The 14,059-nt window shown below is 50.3% G+C and overlaps 1 protein-coding gene across 12 annotated transcripts in view; it reads left to right on the top strand.

The window, feature by feature from the left end:
• TNS1 (tensin 1) overlaps positions 1–14,059 on the top strand; it is a 210,284-nt gene that overhangs the window by 51,755 nt on the left and 144,470 nt on the right. The window lies entirely within an intron of this gene.

Genomic DNA, 14,059 nt, shown 5'->3' with positions numbered 1-14,059 from the left:
TCAGCGCGTCTGGTGATCTAGGCACCCTTTCAGACCTGGACAAAGGAGCCATAGGTCCGCTTCTTGGAGTATGGGGCTGTGGGGGGACACCAGGGTGAACTGTGAGTTAGGGAAGGAGACTGCCCAGGCTCCACTCTGCCCGGGCTACACGCCTGCTCGTTCCTATGCAGCCAGCTCTGCACCTTTCCCTGTCATTGCTTCTGCCCTCCCTGCCCCTTCTCCCTCTTTTGCTCTTCACCCTTGAACTTTCAGGAAGGTGCTCAGGGAGGAAGGCTCTGGAGGGAGGATGCTTCAGAGAGGAGCATGTGGAGCAGTGGAGGCTCAGATGTGGTGCATCTCACTTGCTTCCTATTTGCTGGGTGGCCTTAAGCAACTCATGCACCACTCTGAACTGTTTCATCCTCAAGGATGGGGGAACAAGGAGCCTACCTCATATGGCTGTTCTGAGGATTAAATGAGATGATGTGTGTAAAGTGCCCAGCCCAGTGCCTGACGCATAGTAGATGCTCAAAAACAGTCCTTGATGAGTATGAACTGGCATTCTGGGCGCCGTGGGTTATGCCATTGGAATCTGCTCTCTCCTGAGAGATCTTGCCTAAGCTGTGTACACTTCTTGCTGGGGTGTGGAGTCGTGTTCTCCCCTGCTGTAGACTCCAGGATGTGCTCTCACCCAGCTGAGGTGCAAAGGGCCTGTGGCTTGCAGTAGGTACATCAGTATGGTGAATTTTCTGCCCCTTGTATTATGTCCTGCTCTTCTGGCTCCTTCAGCCTTATCTTCAGGTGGTGAGTTTCTGCTTCTCCCTCCATTCTCTTCCTTGTTCTGTTCTTCCTGAACAGTTTCCTACTTTTAACCCCAGACGCTTCCAGATTTCTTGGTCTTCTCCAGCCTCTGCCTTCCTACCCCTCTTCCTGCTCTTGCTTCTCTTAATAGCAATGAGCATGTGCACAGCACTTTGTGAAATGCCTTAGAAAGCACTTCACATGCATTATGAGATTTTATTCTTTTAATTCCATTAGAGCATAAAACAGAGGCCAAAATATCATATTGTCTTAAAGATGGGTAATCTGAGGTATCATAAGGTTGAGTGGCTTCCCCACGACCCCGCCCACTGCCCCCGGCCTTGGTACCTCCTAATGGCCCCTCCCTGCCTGCCTGTGGACATCCTCCATCCCACCTGCCCTTCCTCCTCCACCTCCCGTCTCTTGGCCGACACAGGATAGTATAGAAGTAAGAGGGGTGAACGAACTGGCCATGTAGGACCTGAAAGGGGGAGAATCAGTGACCTAGAGAGATCTGGCACAGATGGCCCCTTGTTGGGGGCAGCCTCGTGTGTGGAGACAGAGGGATGCCAAAGATGACTTTTGGGGGGTGTGGCCTGCATGGCGATTCTCACATCCTGGGGGGTCGGATGTGCCAGGCTGCATTAGTCCTGCTCAGTGCAGCCCAGGAGGCCCACCAAGAGGGGAGAGGGTAGACTGGCAGGGCAGTGGCCAGACAGATGGGGTTTTTATAGGATTTTCCTCTATGGGAAGTGGGATCCTTTGGTGTGTGTGACTCCGCCCAGCTGGCAAGTCTCTCCTGAAACCACAGCTCTACTACCATTCTGACTTTCCCTTCTGCTGGCCGGGGCAGGAGCCCCAGGGCACACAGCAGGGCTCTGTGCTCTGGATTTTATGACCAATTGAACTTGGAGGTGGCTTGATCCACCCCTTACTTCCAAATGGGATTCATTAACAACTGTTGGCTAAGGTCTTGCCAAGTGCAGGACACTGTTCTACGGGAGCAAGACAGGTAAGATCTCTGCCCTCAGGAGACAGATGATAAACAGGTAAACAAGCTGGGCCCCATGGTGCATGCCTGTAATCCTAGTGACTTGGGAGGCTGAGGCAGGAGGATCACAAGTTTGAGGCCAGTCTGGGCAACTTAGTGAGACCCTCTCTCTCTCTCTCAAAAAAAAAAAAAAAAAAAAAAAAAGGGGGGGGGCAAACAAGTTAAGAAGGAATGAGGTTGGAGCAAGGGGTCAGAGAGGACGAGGTGAGGTGGCCCAGGAGGACTTCTTGGAGGAAGTGAGGTGGGACTCTAGGGATGCCGCGTGATAATTGGAGGGTCCTGGGTGGGATGGGCTTGTCCTGTTGGGAAGAAGGTGGCGTGGCTTAGAAGTGGGGCACACTGCAGAGTTCTGAGCCTGACAGGTGTCATCCCATCTCCACTGCGAGGAGACCACTCGCGCCATGGACAGGCACCCAGGCGGAGCCAGGACGGGAGCCAAGATCCTGCTGATGCTGCCTCGTGGGTCGGGCTGGTGGCTTGGCCCCGGCACTCACAGGAAGGGCCATGAGAGGGGTCGCCTCTAGGACACATTGTGCAGAAGAGCCAGGAGCCTTGTTGACTGGGGTGCTGGCTGAGAGGGATAGTCAGCTCAAGCACGTGGTTTCATTTACCGAGGTGGATGAAGTGCGTGAGAAACTTCGAGGAAAGCGGGCTCCAGGATTTCTGCTTTGCTTGATCTCTTCCCCACGCTTCTGCCCACTGGGAATTTCTTGCTGCTCTTGATCATCTCCACATGAGGCCGTTCCAGTCACCCTGCATGTGAGTGGCTGGTCTGAATGTCTTAACACTCCACCTTCCGGACCTTTCTTGAAGCGTGAACCCATGGCTCTGATGGCGGCTGTGGTATTTATGCACAGCAACCTGAAAGTTTGTATCTTTTTAAGATTAGTGGGTTTTTGTGTGTGTGTGTGTGTGTGGTACTGGGGATTGGAACCAGCGCCTCATGCATGCTAGGCAGGCACCCCACCACTGAACTACATTCCTAACCCTATACGCAGCAATATGATATAACAAATTACTCCAATTTTCACAGCTTAGAGCAGCAGCGGACAGTCATGATGCAGTTTTTCTGAGGCTAGGGACTTTGGAAGGGGCATAGCTGGCCAAGTCTGGCCAGGGACCTCTCATGAGGTGGCACTGGAGGTGGTGGCTGGGCTCAATCTTCTGATGGCTGGAATGGGGTTGGGGAATCCTTTTCCAAACTTGGACCCCTCTCTAGGCTGCTTGAGTGTCCTCACAATGCTGTGGCTGGTTTCCTGTGTATGAGCAATTCAAGGAAGAGCAAGGCGGAGCCGCCTTGTATGCCAGCCTCGTATCCCAGCCGTGGAGGTCACATGCTATCATTTCTACATTATCTTCCTGGTGCACAGGTCGTCCTGTTCGGTGCAGCAGGAACCTACAGAAGGGTGTCCCTACCGTGAGGTAAGGATCAACAGGCCATCTTGGAGCCTGACTACTGCAGATGCCTAGAGAGAGAACCCTGCTGACCTGGCTCCAGGAGGCTGTGGAGGTGGTGTGGTGGGCCAGATGCAGGAATCAGACACCTGAGTTTGAGCTTTCTTCCTGCCGCCTTCCAGCTATGTGAACTGGGTTGTAGCGGATTAAATGTCCATTGAGCTATGATGGGCATCTTTCTCCTTCCTTGGAACCACAGGTGAAGACCGGGAAGGAGCCTGGATGTTCTGTGCCTAGCTCTTTGCCCCTTAGACCAGCTTGAGAGAAGATGCTCGCGTCAGGAGAGGCGGGGCCTCAGTGCCTGGCTCACAGTAGAGGCTGCGTGTGTCTCAATTGCGCAAAGGCCGGCTGAGAGAGAGGCTGCACCCCCAGCTTCTAGACTTGTGCCTGGTCCATAGCAGAAGTGCTGATAAAGGAAGAGAAGGATGGAGTGCAGAATGTTAAAAAGGAGACTCTGAGGCAGGAGGATCATGAGTTTGAAGCCAGCCTTGGCACCTTATCAAGGCTCTCGGCAACCTGGAGACCCTGCCTCAACATAGAAAGTAAAAAGGCCCGGGTGTACAGCTCAGTGGTGAGGCATCCTCAGATTCAATTCCCAGTGTCGAAAATAAGAAAATAAAATAAATAATCTGTACATAGATAAGAACTGGACTGAGTTGGAGGAGCAGCACCCCAGAGGCAGTCCTGATCCCCGCTAAATCAGTACCCCTGAAGGCAGTTGCTCTTCTCACCCCCATCATCTGAGCTGAGTTTTGCCTGTCCTTGAACTTCATATCAATTGGGACATACGGCATGTTCGCTTGTGTGGGGGTCACTTCACGCAACATGATGTCTGGGAGGTTCGTCTCTGTTTTGCTGGGAGCCAGTGGCCTCTTCTTCACCGCCATGTTGTATGCCACTCTGTGACTCCACCACGGTTTATTTATCCGTCCACTGTTGATTGCCATTTGGGTTCTTTCCAGTGTGGGGCTGTAGCAAACAAACCTGCCTTGGACTTTCAGCCACCTGTATCTACACAGAATCCAGAAGATGTTTTCTTTCGTCTTCGTCGTCCTGGGAGGTGGGTGGGGCTCATGGTAGCTCCATTTTGCAGGTTCAACATTGAGGCCCAGTCAGAGTAACCAGCTTGGCCTATGGCAACTTGGCCCAGTGGGCTTCTACATGATTTCTGGCTCTGCCCTGGGATAGATGGGCGGGGACCAGGTGAGAAGGGAAGAGAGAGCGAGAGGCAGGTATGATTGCGCACTGGAGTCTACCTTGGATCTGAGACCCCAGTCTCCTCCTGTTGCCTTAGATCTAAGCCGCCCTTTGTTCCCACCCTCTTGTCTCCTGGGGTCTTTATTTTCCCCCTGTTTCACTCCCATTGAGGATTTACAGTGACTGGCCCAGGATTTGCCTTCACTTTTATTTTAGCCCATGCTTGGTGTGTGTACCCAGCAGATTTTCTTGTTTTGCCTTTCTCTTCCATCTCCCGCTATCTGACCCCACAAACTCCACATCGTTGTGTTTATGTATTTGTTATTTTAAGTCAACTTTTAATTTTAGAATGGTTTTAGATTTACAGAAAAGTTGCAAAGATAGTACCGAAAGTTCCTACGTGGCAAACCCTCGGGTTCCCCTAATCCCCAGATAGTTTTAAGAGAGGCCATTCTCATTCCTGATGTGCCCCTTGTTTTGGAATAGCAGTTGCTGCTGGTGGCGGCCCCTTGCTCCACTCCAGGTCAGACGGCAGTGAAAGGACAGGACCAAGCAGCCGCTGGTGCCCGGCTGAGGGCAGTTCTTCTGGTCTCCTGGCTGCCCTCCTCAGCCCTCCTAGCCTCTTCCAGGCCTGGCGCCTCCTGACCCGGGAGCAGCTGGGGTGGAGGAAGGAACCTGCAGAAGGCCTTGAGCTCCTCCCCTCTACCAGAGGGGCTTAAATCTCATCCCTCAAGCTTGAAAGGAGAGGAAATCCCATAATGAGCCCCCACCTTGCAGTCGTATCACACATCGCCTTTCCTGCTAGTCTCCCCTAAACACACCTGCGGCCTTCCTGTGCAGCTTGCGGTGGGGCGGGGCTGGTGTTCTCTGGCTACTGCAGCTGGATGGGAGGGGGCTCCTGACCCCGGGACCTGTTGAGGGCTCGGAGCCAGTGCGCTGTTTAAGAGCTTTGGCCTTGGAGACCGACTGTTGAGTTTAAATCCCAACTTTATCAGTAACTTGCTGTGTGACCGGGAGTCCCGGTTTCCTCACCCGTAACAAGGTGATTATAAGGGGACTTATTTTGTAGGGTTTTATGAACACCAAGAATGACAAGCTCAAAACTCAGTGCTGAAAAGGCTGCTGTTATTGACTTTGTTTCACTTTTCCTACTTTCTTCCATCTAATGAAAGGCGGGGAGAATCTGAGGCCCCAGCAGAGCTTACAGAGGGTCATGGTCCCTGACGAGATACTTGCATGGGTTTTGCCTCTTCTCTCCCTTATCAGGGAAGAGCAGGGAAGGTATGAAGGTGAATGCCGCATGTGTTTGGCTCTTCTGCCTGCCTCATGGTGCCCGAGAGCCACGGCAGTGGTCTGAGAGCTGGTCTATACAGTGGAATCACCTGGATGCTCTGAAACACAGCTGCCTAGCTGGGCACAGCAGTGTCTGCCTGGAATCCCTGCCACTCCAGAGGCTGAGGCAGGAGGATTTCAAGTTTGAGGTCAATCTCAGCAAACCAGTGAAGCCCTCAGCAACTTAGTGAGAACTTGTCTCAGAAATTAAAAAAGGTCTAGGGATGTAGCTCAGTGACAGAGTACCCTGTCATCCCTAGCATCCCTAATACCAAGAAAACAAACAAACAAAAACAAAAAACAAAACAAAAAAATTCAAAACATGTATGTGTGCATTTATATATAAATCTATTCTGTCTATTCATGTACCTATAGCTGCCTGGGCCCTGCTCCCCAGATTCAGTTGGTTTGGTGTCTGACCTGGGCATTGGAATTTTTCAGTGTCACCAGTGGTGGGAATGTGACATGGTATAGCCATTCTGGAAACAGCTTGGCTCTTTATTTTAAAGTTCCGTATATACTGGCGCTGTGACCCGGCAATTCTACTCTGAGGTATTTACCAAAGAGAAAGGAAAACACGTCCTCAGGGTGACTTGTGCACAAATATTCATGGCAGTTTTGTTCACAAGAGCCCCAACCTGGAAAGAGCCCAATATTCCACAACAGGTTAATGGATAAACAAATTGTGACCTGGCGTACAGCGTGACACCACCCAGCGACAAAGAGGAACAGGCTACTCTTGTGCACAGCAGCATGGCAGCAGAGTCTAAAAAGCATCATGATGAGTGAGAGAAGCCAGACCCAAGAAGTGCTCAGACTGGGTCATTCCATTTTTGCGAACTCCTAGAAAAGGCAAAACTCTAGTGACAAAGAGCAGATTAGTAGTCACCAGCAACTGGGCTGGTGGGAAGATTGGCTGCTGAGGAGCGTGAAGGGACGTGTTGGGGGACAGAAGGGTTCTATACCTTGACTGTGGTAGTTATCTGCGTGCAGACAGCTGTCCAGACTCACTGAACTGTGTTCTTGCAGGGGGCATATTTTACTGCATGTAAATTGCATCTTAATAAAGTTTATTTAAATAAAACTTCCCATGTGAGTCTCCTTTGCAGCTGTATTTGAGTCACTCTGCTCCACAGCTTCTGAAGATCTGTCCGTTCTTCTAGTGGCCCTGAGTACAACGTCATATCCTTAAAAGTGCCTTCTGGGCTTGAGGGCCTGCCTTGCTTTTGTTTTTGGGGAACCACTTTCAACTTCCGATTTGCATTTTATATTGTTCATCCAGTTCAAAGTGTCTAGTGAAATGACTTCGTGTGAGCATCACCACAATTTTAGAGCATTTTCATCCCCTTGAAAAGTCACCCATATGCTTGAGCTGTCACCCGCCATCCTCCATCTCTCCATCCGCCCTTCCCTAAGCAACCTCTTCCTACTTCCTGTCTCTAGATCTTGGCCTACTGAGGAGGTTCCATCTCGTGGGATGGTAGACTCCGTGGTCTCAGTAACTGGCTTCTTTCCCTCAGCATAGTGGTTCCAAGGTGCATCTGGTTGTAACTTCATTTCTTTTGGTGGCTTAGGAATATTCCGTTATAGGAGTATACCGCCTCTTACTCTCCCATTCATCGGTTTGAAGGACAGTCAGTGTGTTTTCGCCTTTGGGCTCTTGTGAACATTGCTGCTGCGCACACTCCTGGGCAGACTTCTGTGTGGATTCGTGTCTCCATTCTCTTTGGTGTGTAAACTAGGAGTGGAATTATGGGGCATCGGGAGAGCTAGGTTCAATTTTTTTTTTTTTTTTTAAAGAATAGCTAGTCTGTTTCCCAAACTAGCTTGTATTGGGCCAATATGACAACGTGCCAAAATTGGGTGGCTTTAAACAGTGGACCTTGTCACCTCAGTTCTGGAGGCCAGAAGTCCAACATCAAGGCCAGGCACCTCTGGGAGCGGTAAGGGGACTTCCTTGCCTCTCCCAGCTTCTGGGACTTTGCCAGCAACCTTTGGTGTTTCTGGACTTGTAGATACATCGCTCTGATTTTCCATTTCACGTGAGGCTCTCTCTGAGTCCTCACGTCATCCTTCCGCTGTGTCTGCCTGTCTCCGTTGACGGTTTTGCAGAGACTCATCATGCTGGATACCTCAGTTTAACTATCGTCTCTGAAAAGACACTGTTTCCAAATGAAGTCACATCCTGAGGTATTGGGGCTTTGGACTTGAACATATCATTCGTTTGTTTGTTTTTTCGGAGGACACAATTCAATCCCTTAGCACCATTTTCTATCTCTCCCAGCGCAGATGAGGGTTCCAACACCTCCACCTTCTTAGCTGCACTGGCTGCTGTCTGACAGCTTGGTTCCTTCCTTTCCAGTGGGTGTGAAGTTGCACATCACTGTGGTTTTGCTTTGATTTCCCTGATGACTGATCATGTTGAGCATCTTTTCTTGTGCTTTTTGGTTGTTAATTTTTACATCTTCTTCGGGGAAATGTCTGTTCAGATTTTTTTTCCCACTTAAAAAATTGGGTTATTTGTCTTTTATTATTGAGTTAAAAGACTTATTTATACGTTCAAGATACTAATCCTTTATCAAATATGTGATTTGAATTTTTTTTTTTTTGCCATTCTGTAGATTGTCTTTCCCTATTATTTTATTTATTTATTTATTTATTTTGAGATAGGGTTTCATGAAGTTGCCCAGGAGGTCTGGAACTTGGATCCTCCTGCCCCAGCCTTCTGAGAAGTTGGGATTTACAGCTTAGCGACTTTTCTTGTTTGAGATAGTGACTCATGGTGTCACCCAGGTTGGCCTGGGACTGCCGTATTCAAGTGATCCTGCCTATTATGCCTCCTGGTTAGGTGGGACGACAGGTGAATGCCCCTGTGCCTGGCTCCTTTTATACCTTTTGGAAGAGTTTGTGAACAATCAATTCTTTAAATGTTTGGTAGAATTTTCCTGTATATCCACCTGGGTCTGGGCTTTTGTTTTATGTGTGATTTTTTTTTTTTTTTTTTTTTTTTAACCAGGGATGGAACCTAGGGGCACTAAACCACTGAGCCACATCCCCAGTCCTTTTTTGGATTTTTTAATTTAGAGGCAGGGTCTCCCTGAGTTGCTTATGCTAAGTTGCTGAGACTGGCTTTGAGCTTGCGAGCCTCCTGCCTCAGCTTCCCGAGCCGCTAGGATTGCAGGCGTGCACTACCGCACTCGGCTTGTGTGGGGATTTTTGATTGTTAATTCCTTCTATTAGTTATAGGTCTATTCAGCTTTTCTATTTCTTCTTGGGTCAGTTTTGGTGGTTTGTGTCTTTTTAGGAAAGTTGTCCATTTCGTTTCAGGTATTGAACTTTTTTGGGTTTGCAGTTATTCATAGTATTTCTCAGATTTCTTTCTATTTTTGTAGCTTTTTTAAATTTTTGTAATGCAGGTAGCGATGACTCCTCTCTTTCTGATTCCAGTAATTTGAGTCTTTTTTTATTCCCCTTGGCTAGTGAAGCTAAGGGTTTGCCAATCTTGTCGACCAATTCAAAGATCCTCCTTCTCCTTGCTCTCACAGGATTTTCCATCATAATACTTTGTACCATTGTTTATCGAGCTTCCCCTGCATGGTGGCTACTTGACACTCATCTCAGTCCCTGACACACCACATGTAAAGCAGAGGTGACTGGTCGCACTTCCAAATGAGAATATTGAGGTGAAATGCCCCGAGCCAGCCACGTGGCTGGCAGGCAGGGAGCGGGCTGCCAGCTCAGGCCCAAGTGCCTGGCTCCAAAGCCCTTTCTGCTGCAGGGACCTCTCTTCTACTTGGCCTCTACTTTCTGTGGCTGAGGCTTCGTCACTAAAAAGAGCCATGGTCACTTGCCTGCCAGGAAGTCTCAGTGTCACCTGGTGGGACTGTGGAGCATCTTCCTGCCCCTCTGCCCTGTTCAGTAGTCTGGGTATGGGCCCCCAAATCTGCATATTTTCTGACATCCCCAATGACTGCTGCCGGGTCCCCTGACAGCACCTGGAGAGCCTGTGTTTGTGTGGGAAAGCCCCTCCTTGACTCCACCAGAGGCAGGCCCCTTAGAAGTGACTGATTCCCCCAGGCTCTGTTCCCTGGCTTCTGCTTTGCCTGGGATGGGGATCTAGGGTAAGGGGGGACTTGGGAGCCATTTCCTTGATGCTTTATTTTTAAAAAGTTGTAAAACCCCGCCCCCCCCCCCCCCACTGCCATCCTCCTGAAGTTCTCTCTAATGCAGTGGAGTGTGGACTGATGTGCATGATGTGCAGGGGTTAATAAGTAGGCATGCACTCTCTCTCTCTCTCTCTCTCTCTCTCTCTCTCTCTCTCTCTCTCTCTCTCTCTCTCTCTCTCTCACACACACACACACACACACACACACACACACACACCCTGCTCCCCGACAACAGGGAGGAGGGAGGCAGGGGGCGGGAGAGAAAGTGACACTGAGCTATGACTGGCTTCTCATTTTCCTGGAATGTGGCTCCCAAAAGGTCTCATATTTTTTGGCGTTCCTGACTCTGGGGCTGTGTAAACATCACATGGGGGTTCACTGCCGCTGGGAGGCTGTACGAGTTAGAAAGGGGAGGAAGGGGGACCAGAGCAGAGAGATGGGCACGTGGGAGGTAGAGAATTGGAGATGAGAGGGAGAAAGAAGAGGGAACTCCTGGGGTCCTGGTGGAACAGGGCACACGGTGGAATACGCTAGGGGGAACAAAGGCCAGCAAAGCCCCACTAGCTCGAGAGGGATCCAGTGAAGGTAGGGGTCTGTGGTGTGAGGTGGAGGGCAGAGGAACCTGTACGATTTAGAAGCCCTGTCAGGGGAGGGACTCCTGTCCCCTCCAGCTTCCCTGGCTACTTTTAGCCAGTACCATGGGGACCGCTTCAGTTTCCTCATCTGTAAGATGCTGAGCAGGGAGAGGAGGTGTTTGCTGGTGTGCTGTCAGTTCCTGGGTGTGGTGAGCATGGCAGCTAGGAATACAGCCCCCAGCCTCCTGGGACGCCCACTGTGGCTGAGAGAAGCTGCTGGTCCTGACGGGGGGCCCTGAGACACCACCTGGGGAGATCCTCTCCTACGGGGCTCCACCTGGAGACCAAGCTTCAGTCTTCATCCTTGAGCTGGGATGGCAGGACAGATGGTGGGAAATTCGGAGCCCCTCTGACCTTGGGCTGGATGGGTCCTGCCTCTGTTGTGTACAGGAGGCGAGAGGTGTTACCTTGGGGACGTCACTCAGCCTCTGAAGTCTGGTTTCCTCATTGGTTTAAAAACTGGTGACCTTGACAACTGCACTTCCAATGAGCAGAATGAATAAATGCTATGGAGACTTTCCAAACAAATGGTGACATGGACATCTTGCTAACAACATATCGATACTGGTACGAGGATTAGAGAAGATGTAAGTAAGGTCCTGGCAGGTGGTGTAGGCCTTTGCTCCACAGATAACTTTTTCTATTGTTCTGAGATCCTAGGATAATAACGTGCTAAGTGCTCCAGAAATAACAAACAGCTAAACGGCCCAGAAATCCAGCAGGCCCCAGGCCAGGCCAGCTCCATGGCCCCCCATGGACTCCCAGACCTGCAGCCACCTGCTGCCCCGAGTCTCCTCCTTGGCCAGTTCTTTCTTCCTGCTCCACCCTGCCAAGGACCTATGAGGCTGTTGCTCTCCTTCAGGGGGTTCTGGCCCCTGGCTGATGAGTGACTTGGCTAGTCTCCTCCACCCCCTGAGGAGGGCAGGCAGGGTGGGGTGTCCGCAGGGGGCCATTAGGAGTGCATGGGTCCCGGACACAGAGTGAGTCACAGATTAACCCCCCGGGCCTGCTGCCACTGGCCCTGGCCCTGGGCACCCAAGCGAGGGCATCCAGGGGTGTCTGGGTTCAAACCAGGTTCTGTTTGAGGAAGCGGGGGAGGGAGGTCACTTGCGGTTCACGGTGGTGGGAGGAGCAACAGGGAGCTCAGGACCTTCTTGGGCACTCTTGGGCACACGGAAGCTCATGCTGGCTTGGGTTCCCCATCAGCCCACAGCCTCCAGAGATCAGATATCCCTGCACCCACAGGCTCATTTAATCCGAACTTCAAAGGACACTTTAAAAGATAGGTACATGATCACGAGTGTCCAAGAGAGGAAATGGGCTCAGATGGCTGAGCAGGGAGCTCATGTGGCAGTAAGGTGGGGACCAGGACCCCAGAATCGAACCCAGACTTAGGGAGAGGTTTGAGGAGAGTCTGAGCTGTCCCAGGTCTGGGGTCTGACTCCTTTCATGCTCGCTATATCTATATTCGGCAAGTTGTCTAGCCTCTTTGTAACTTGAGTTCTTGACCTTCACTGTTTCATAGATTATTGTGAGAATTAAGTGAGTTAATGCATACAAACATGATTAGAAGAATATGATAAATGCCAGCAATTATTATTGGCACTCCCCTGTGAATGGAGTCTCAGGGCAACGACTGCCCTTGGGTTGGGTGGAGGAAATGAGTGCAGACTCGTCCATCATATTATGCTTTACGGAGGTTTCCAGACCCTCTGGGGAAGACAATGGTCCCCCCTGATCTGGGCTGTCTTGTGAAGTTGTGAGCTCTCAGCAGCCATTTTGTGTCATGGGGAGGAAGGCTGGACTGGAAACATCAAGTTCTCTTTGTTTTAAGATCTAAGGGCATGGGAATCAAAGCAGATTTGTTTCCTGACACCCCTGCTTACAGCCTAGTGACCTTGGATCATTTTCTGAAGTGCTTGGTTCCTGGCTTCCTCATCTATCAACTGGGCTCATAAATCCTGCCTGGAGGATCGAGGTGAGGATTGAATTTGCTGGGAATGGAGGGTGCTTTGCAGCTCCTGGTGCGTGGAAACCAGTGATTTGTGACAGCGGTGGCGATGGTGCTGGGTCTGGCTTTCCGATGATCCCAGAGCAGGAGCACCTGTGTCTCCTTATCCCTCGCCAGGCACATGTTCTCTGCTCCCTGGGAGGTCTGCTCTCTTCCACGGGCCTCTCACGACTTGAGCATCCCTTGTCTGATTCCTCGGGGCTTCTGGAAACTTCATAGGTCGAACTACTTTCCCCCTCTGGGGACTTAATTCTTTAATTGTCCTCAGGCTATTCTGACCCTAATCTGTGTCTTCATTAGGTTCCAAGTTTTAATTATTTGGTGGGGGTGGGGTGGTGATGAGGGGTTACTTGTTATTTTCAGGGGATGGAACAGAATTTGTATAATCCCCTTCTCCACGTCCACCTCTTTCGTACCTGTTTGTTGTACCGTTGTCAAAACCAAGAGATTGACATGGACCTGATGCCCTTCGCCCATCTGCAGATCTTAGTAGAATTTGGTCAGTGCTTCCTCTATAGCCCTTCTCCAGACCTGGGCTCCAGGACTGCTTGGGTCAGTTGGCCTCATCCAGTCTGGGACAGTGCCTCAGTCTTTTTTTGTTTCTTGAACCTGTGGCTGTTCTGAAGGAGAGCTGGTCAGGTATGTTGAAGAGCAGCCCTCAGTTCAGGTTGGTTTGATTCTTCTATGTTCATCACTCCTTCTACATTTATTTATTTATTTATTTATTGGTATCGGGGATGGAACTCAGGGACACTCGACCCCTGAGTCACATCCCCAGCTCTATTTTACATTTTATTTAGAGACTGGGTCTCACTGGGTTGCTTAGCACCTCACTTTTGCTGAAGCTGGCTTTGAACTCGCGATCCTCTGCCTCAGCCTCCCCAGCTGAGATTATGGGCCTGCATCACGGGGCCTGGCTCCTTCTACATTTATTAATGTGAACTTTATTGTAACTGTAACTCTCTTTTCTCCCCCTTTATATTTGATGTTGACTTGTGTCGTGTGGATCATTCTCTATAGTCCAGAGCCTCAGTGATTTTCCCAGGGATCAAACCGACCCAGCCAAGGCCAGCAGGAGTCCCTTGAGATGGGACCCACAGATGTCAGCCTCTCTTTGAGAAGCCCCAGGATGTAGATACTCAGAAACGTGTTGTATGGGCGGGCTTCAGGGTCTGCAAATGCAGGGCTGCTGTTGCTCATGCTTGAGGGGAATTTTTTCTCCAGGACACCTTAGTTTGGGCTCTTATAACCTTCAACACAAGATTGGGGACTGATTTGGGATGGAAGCATGTCATTCTGGTCCAGCCCTTTTTAAGTTCCAAATTTGACCTCTCTGAGTTTGGGCAAATCCTCCCTTTCATCTGTAAAGTGGGATGCACGTGACTGTTTTAAGTGGCGTGCAGTGGGGTGCTCAGAGGATTTTGGATGTCTG

The sequence above is a fragment of the Sciurus vulgaris genome (genome assembly GCF_902686455.1).
Source record: "Sciurus vulgaris genome assembly, chromosome: 3".
In the NCBI taxonomy this organism is placed as follows: Eukaryota; Metazoa; Chordata; class Mammalia; order Rodentia; family Sciuridae; genus Sciurus; species Sciurus vulgaris.
The sequence above is the reverse complement of the archived record's forward strand: the minus strand, read 5'-3'. Positions and strand labels throughout refer to the sequence as shown.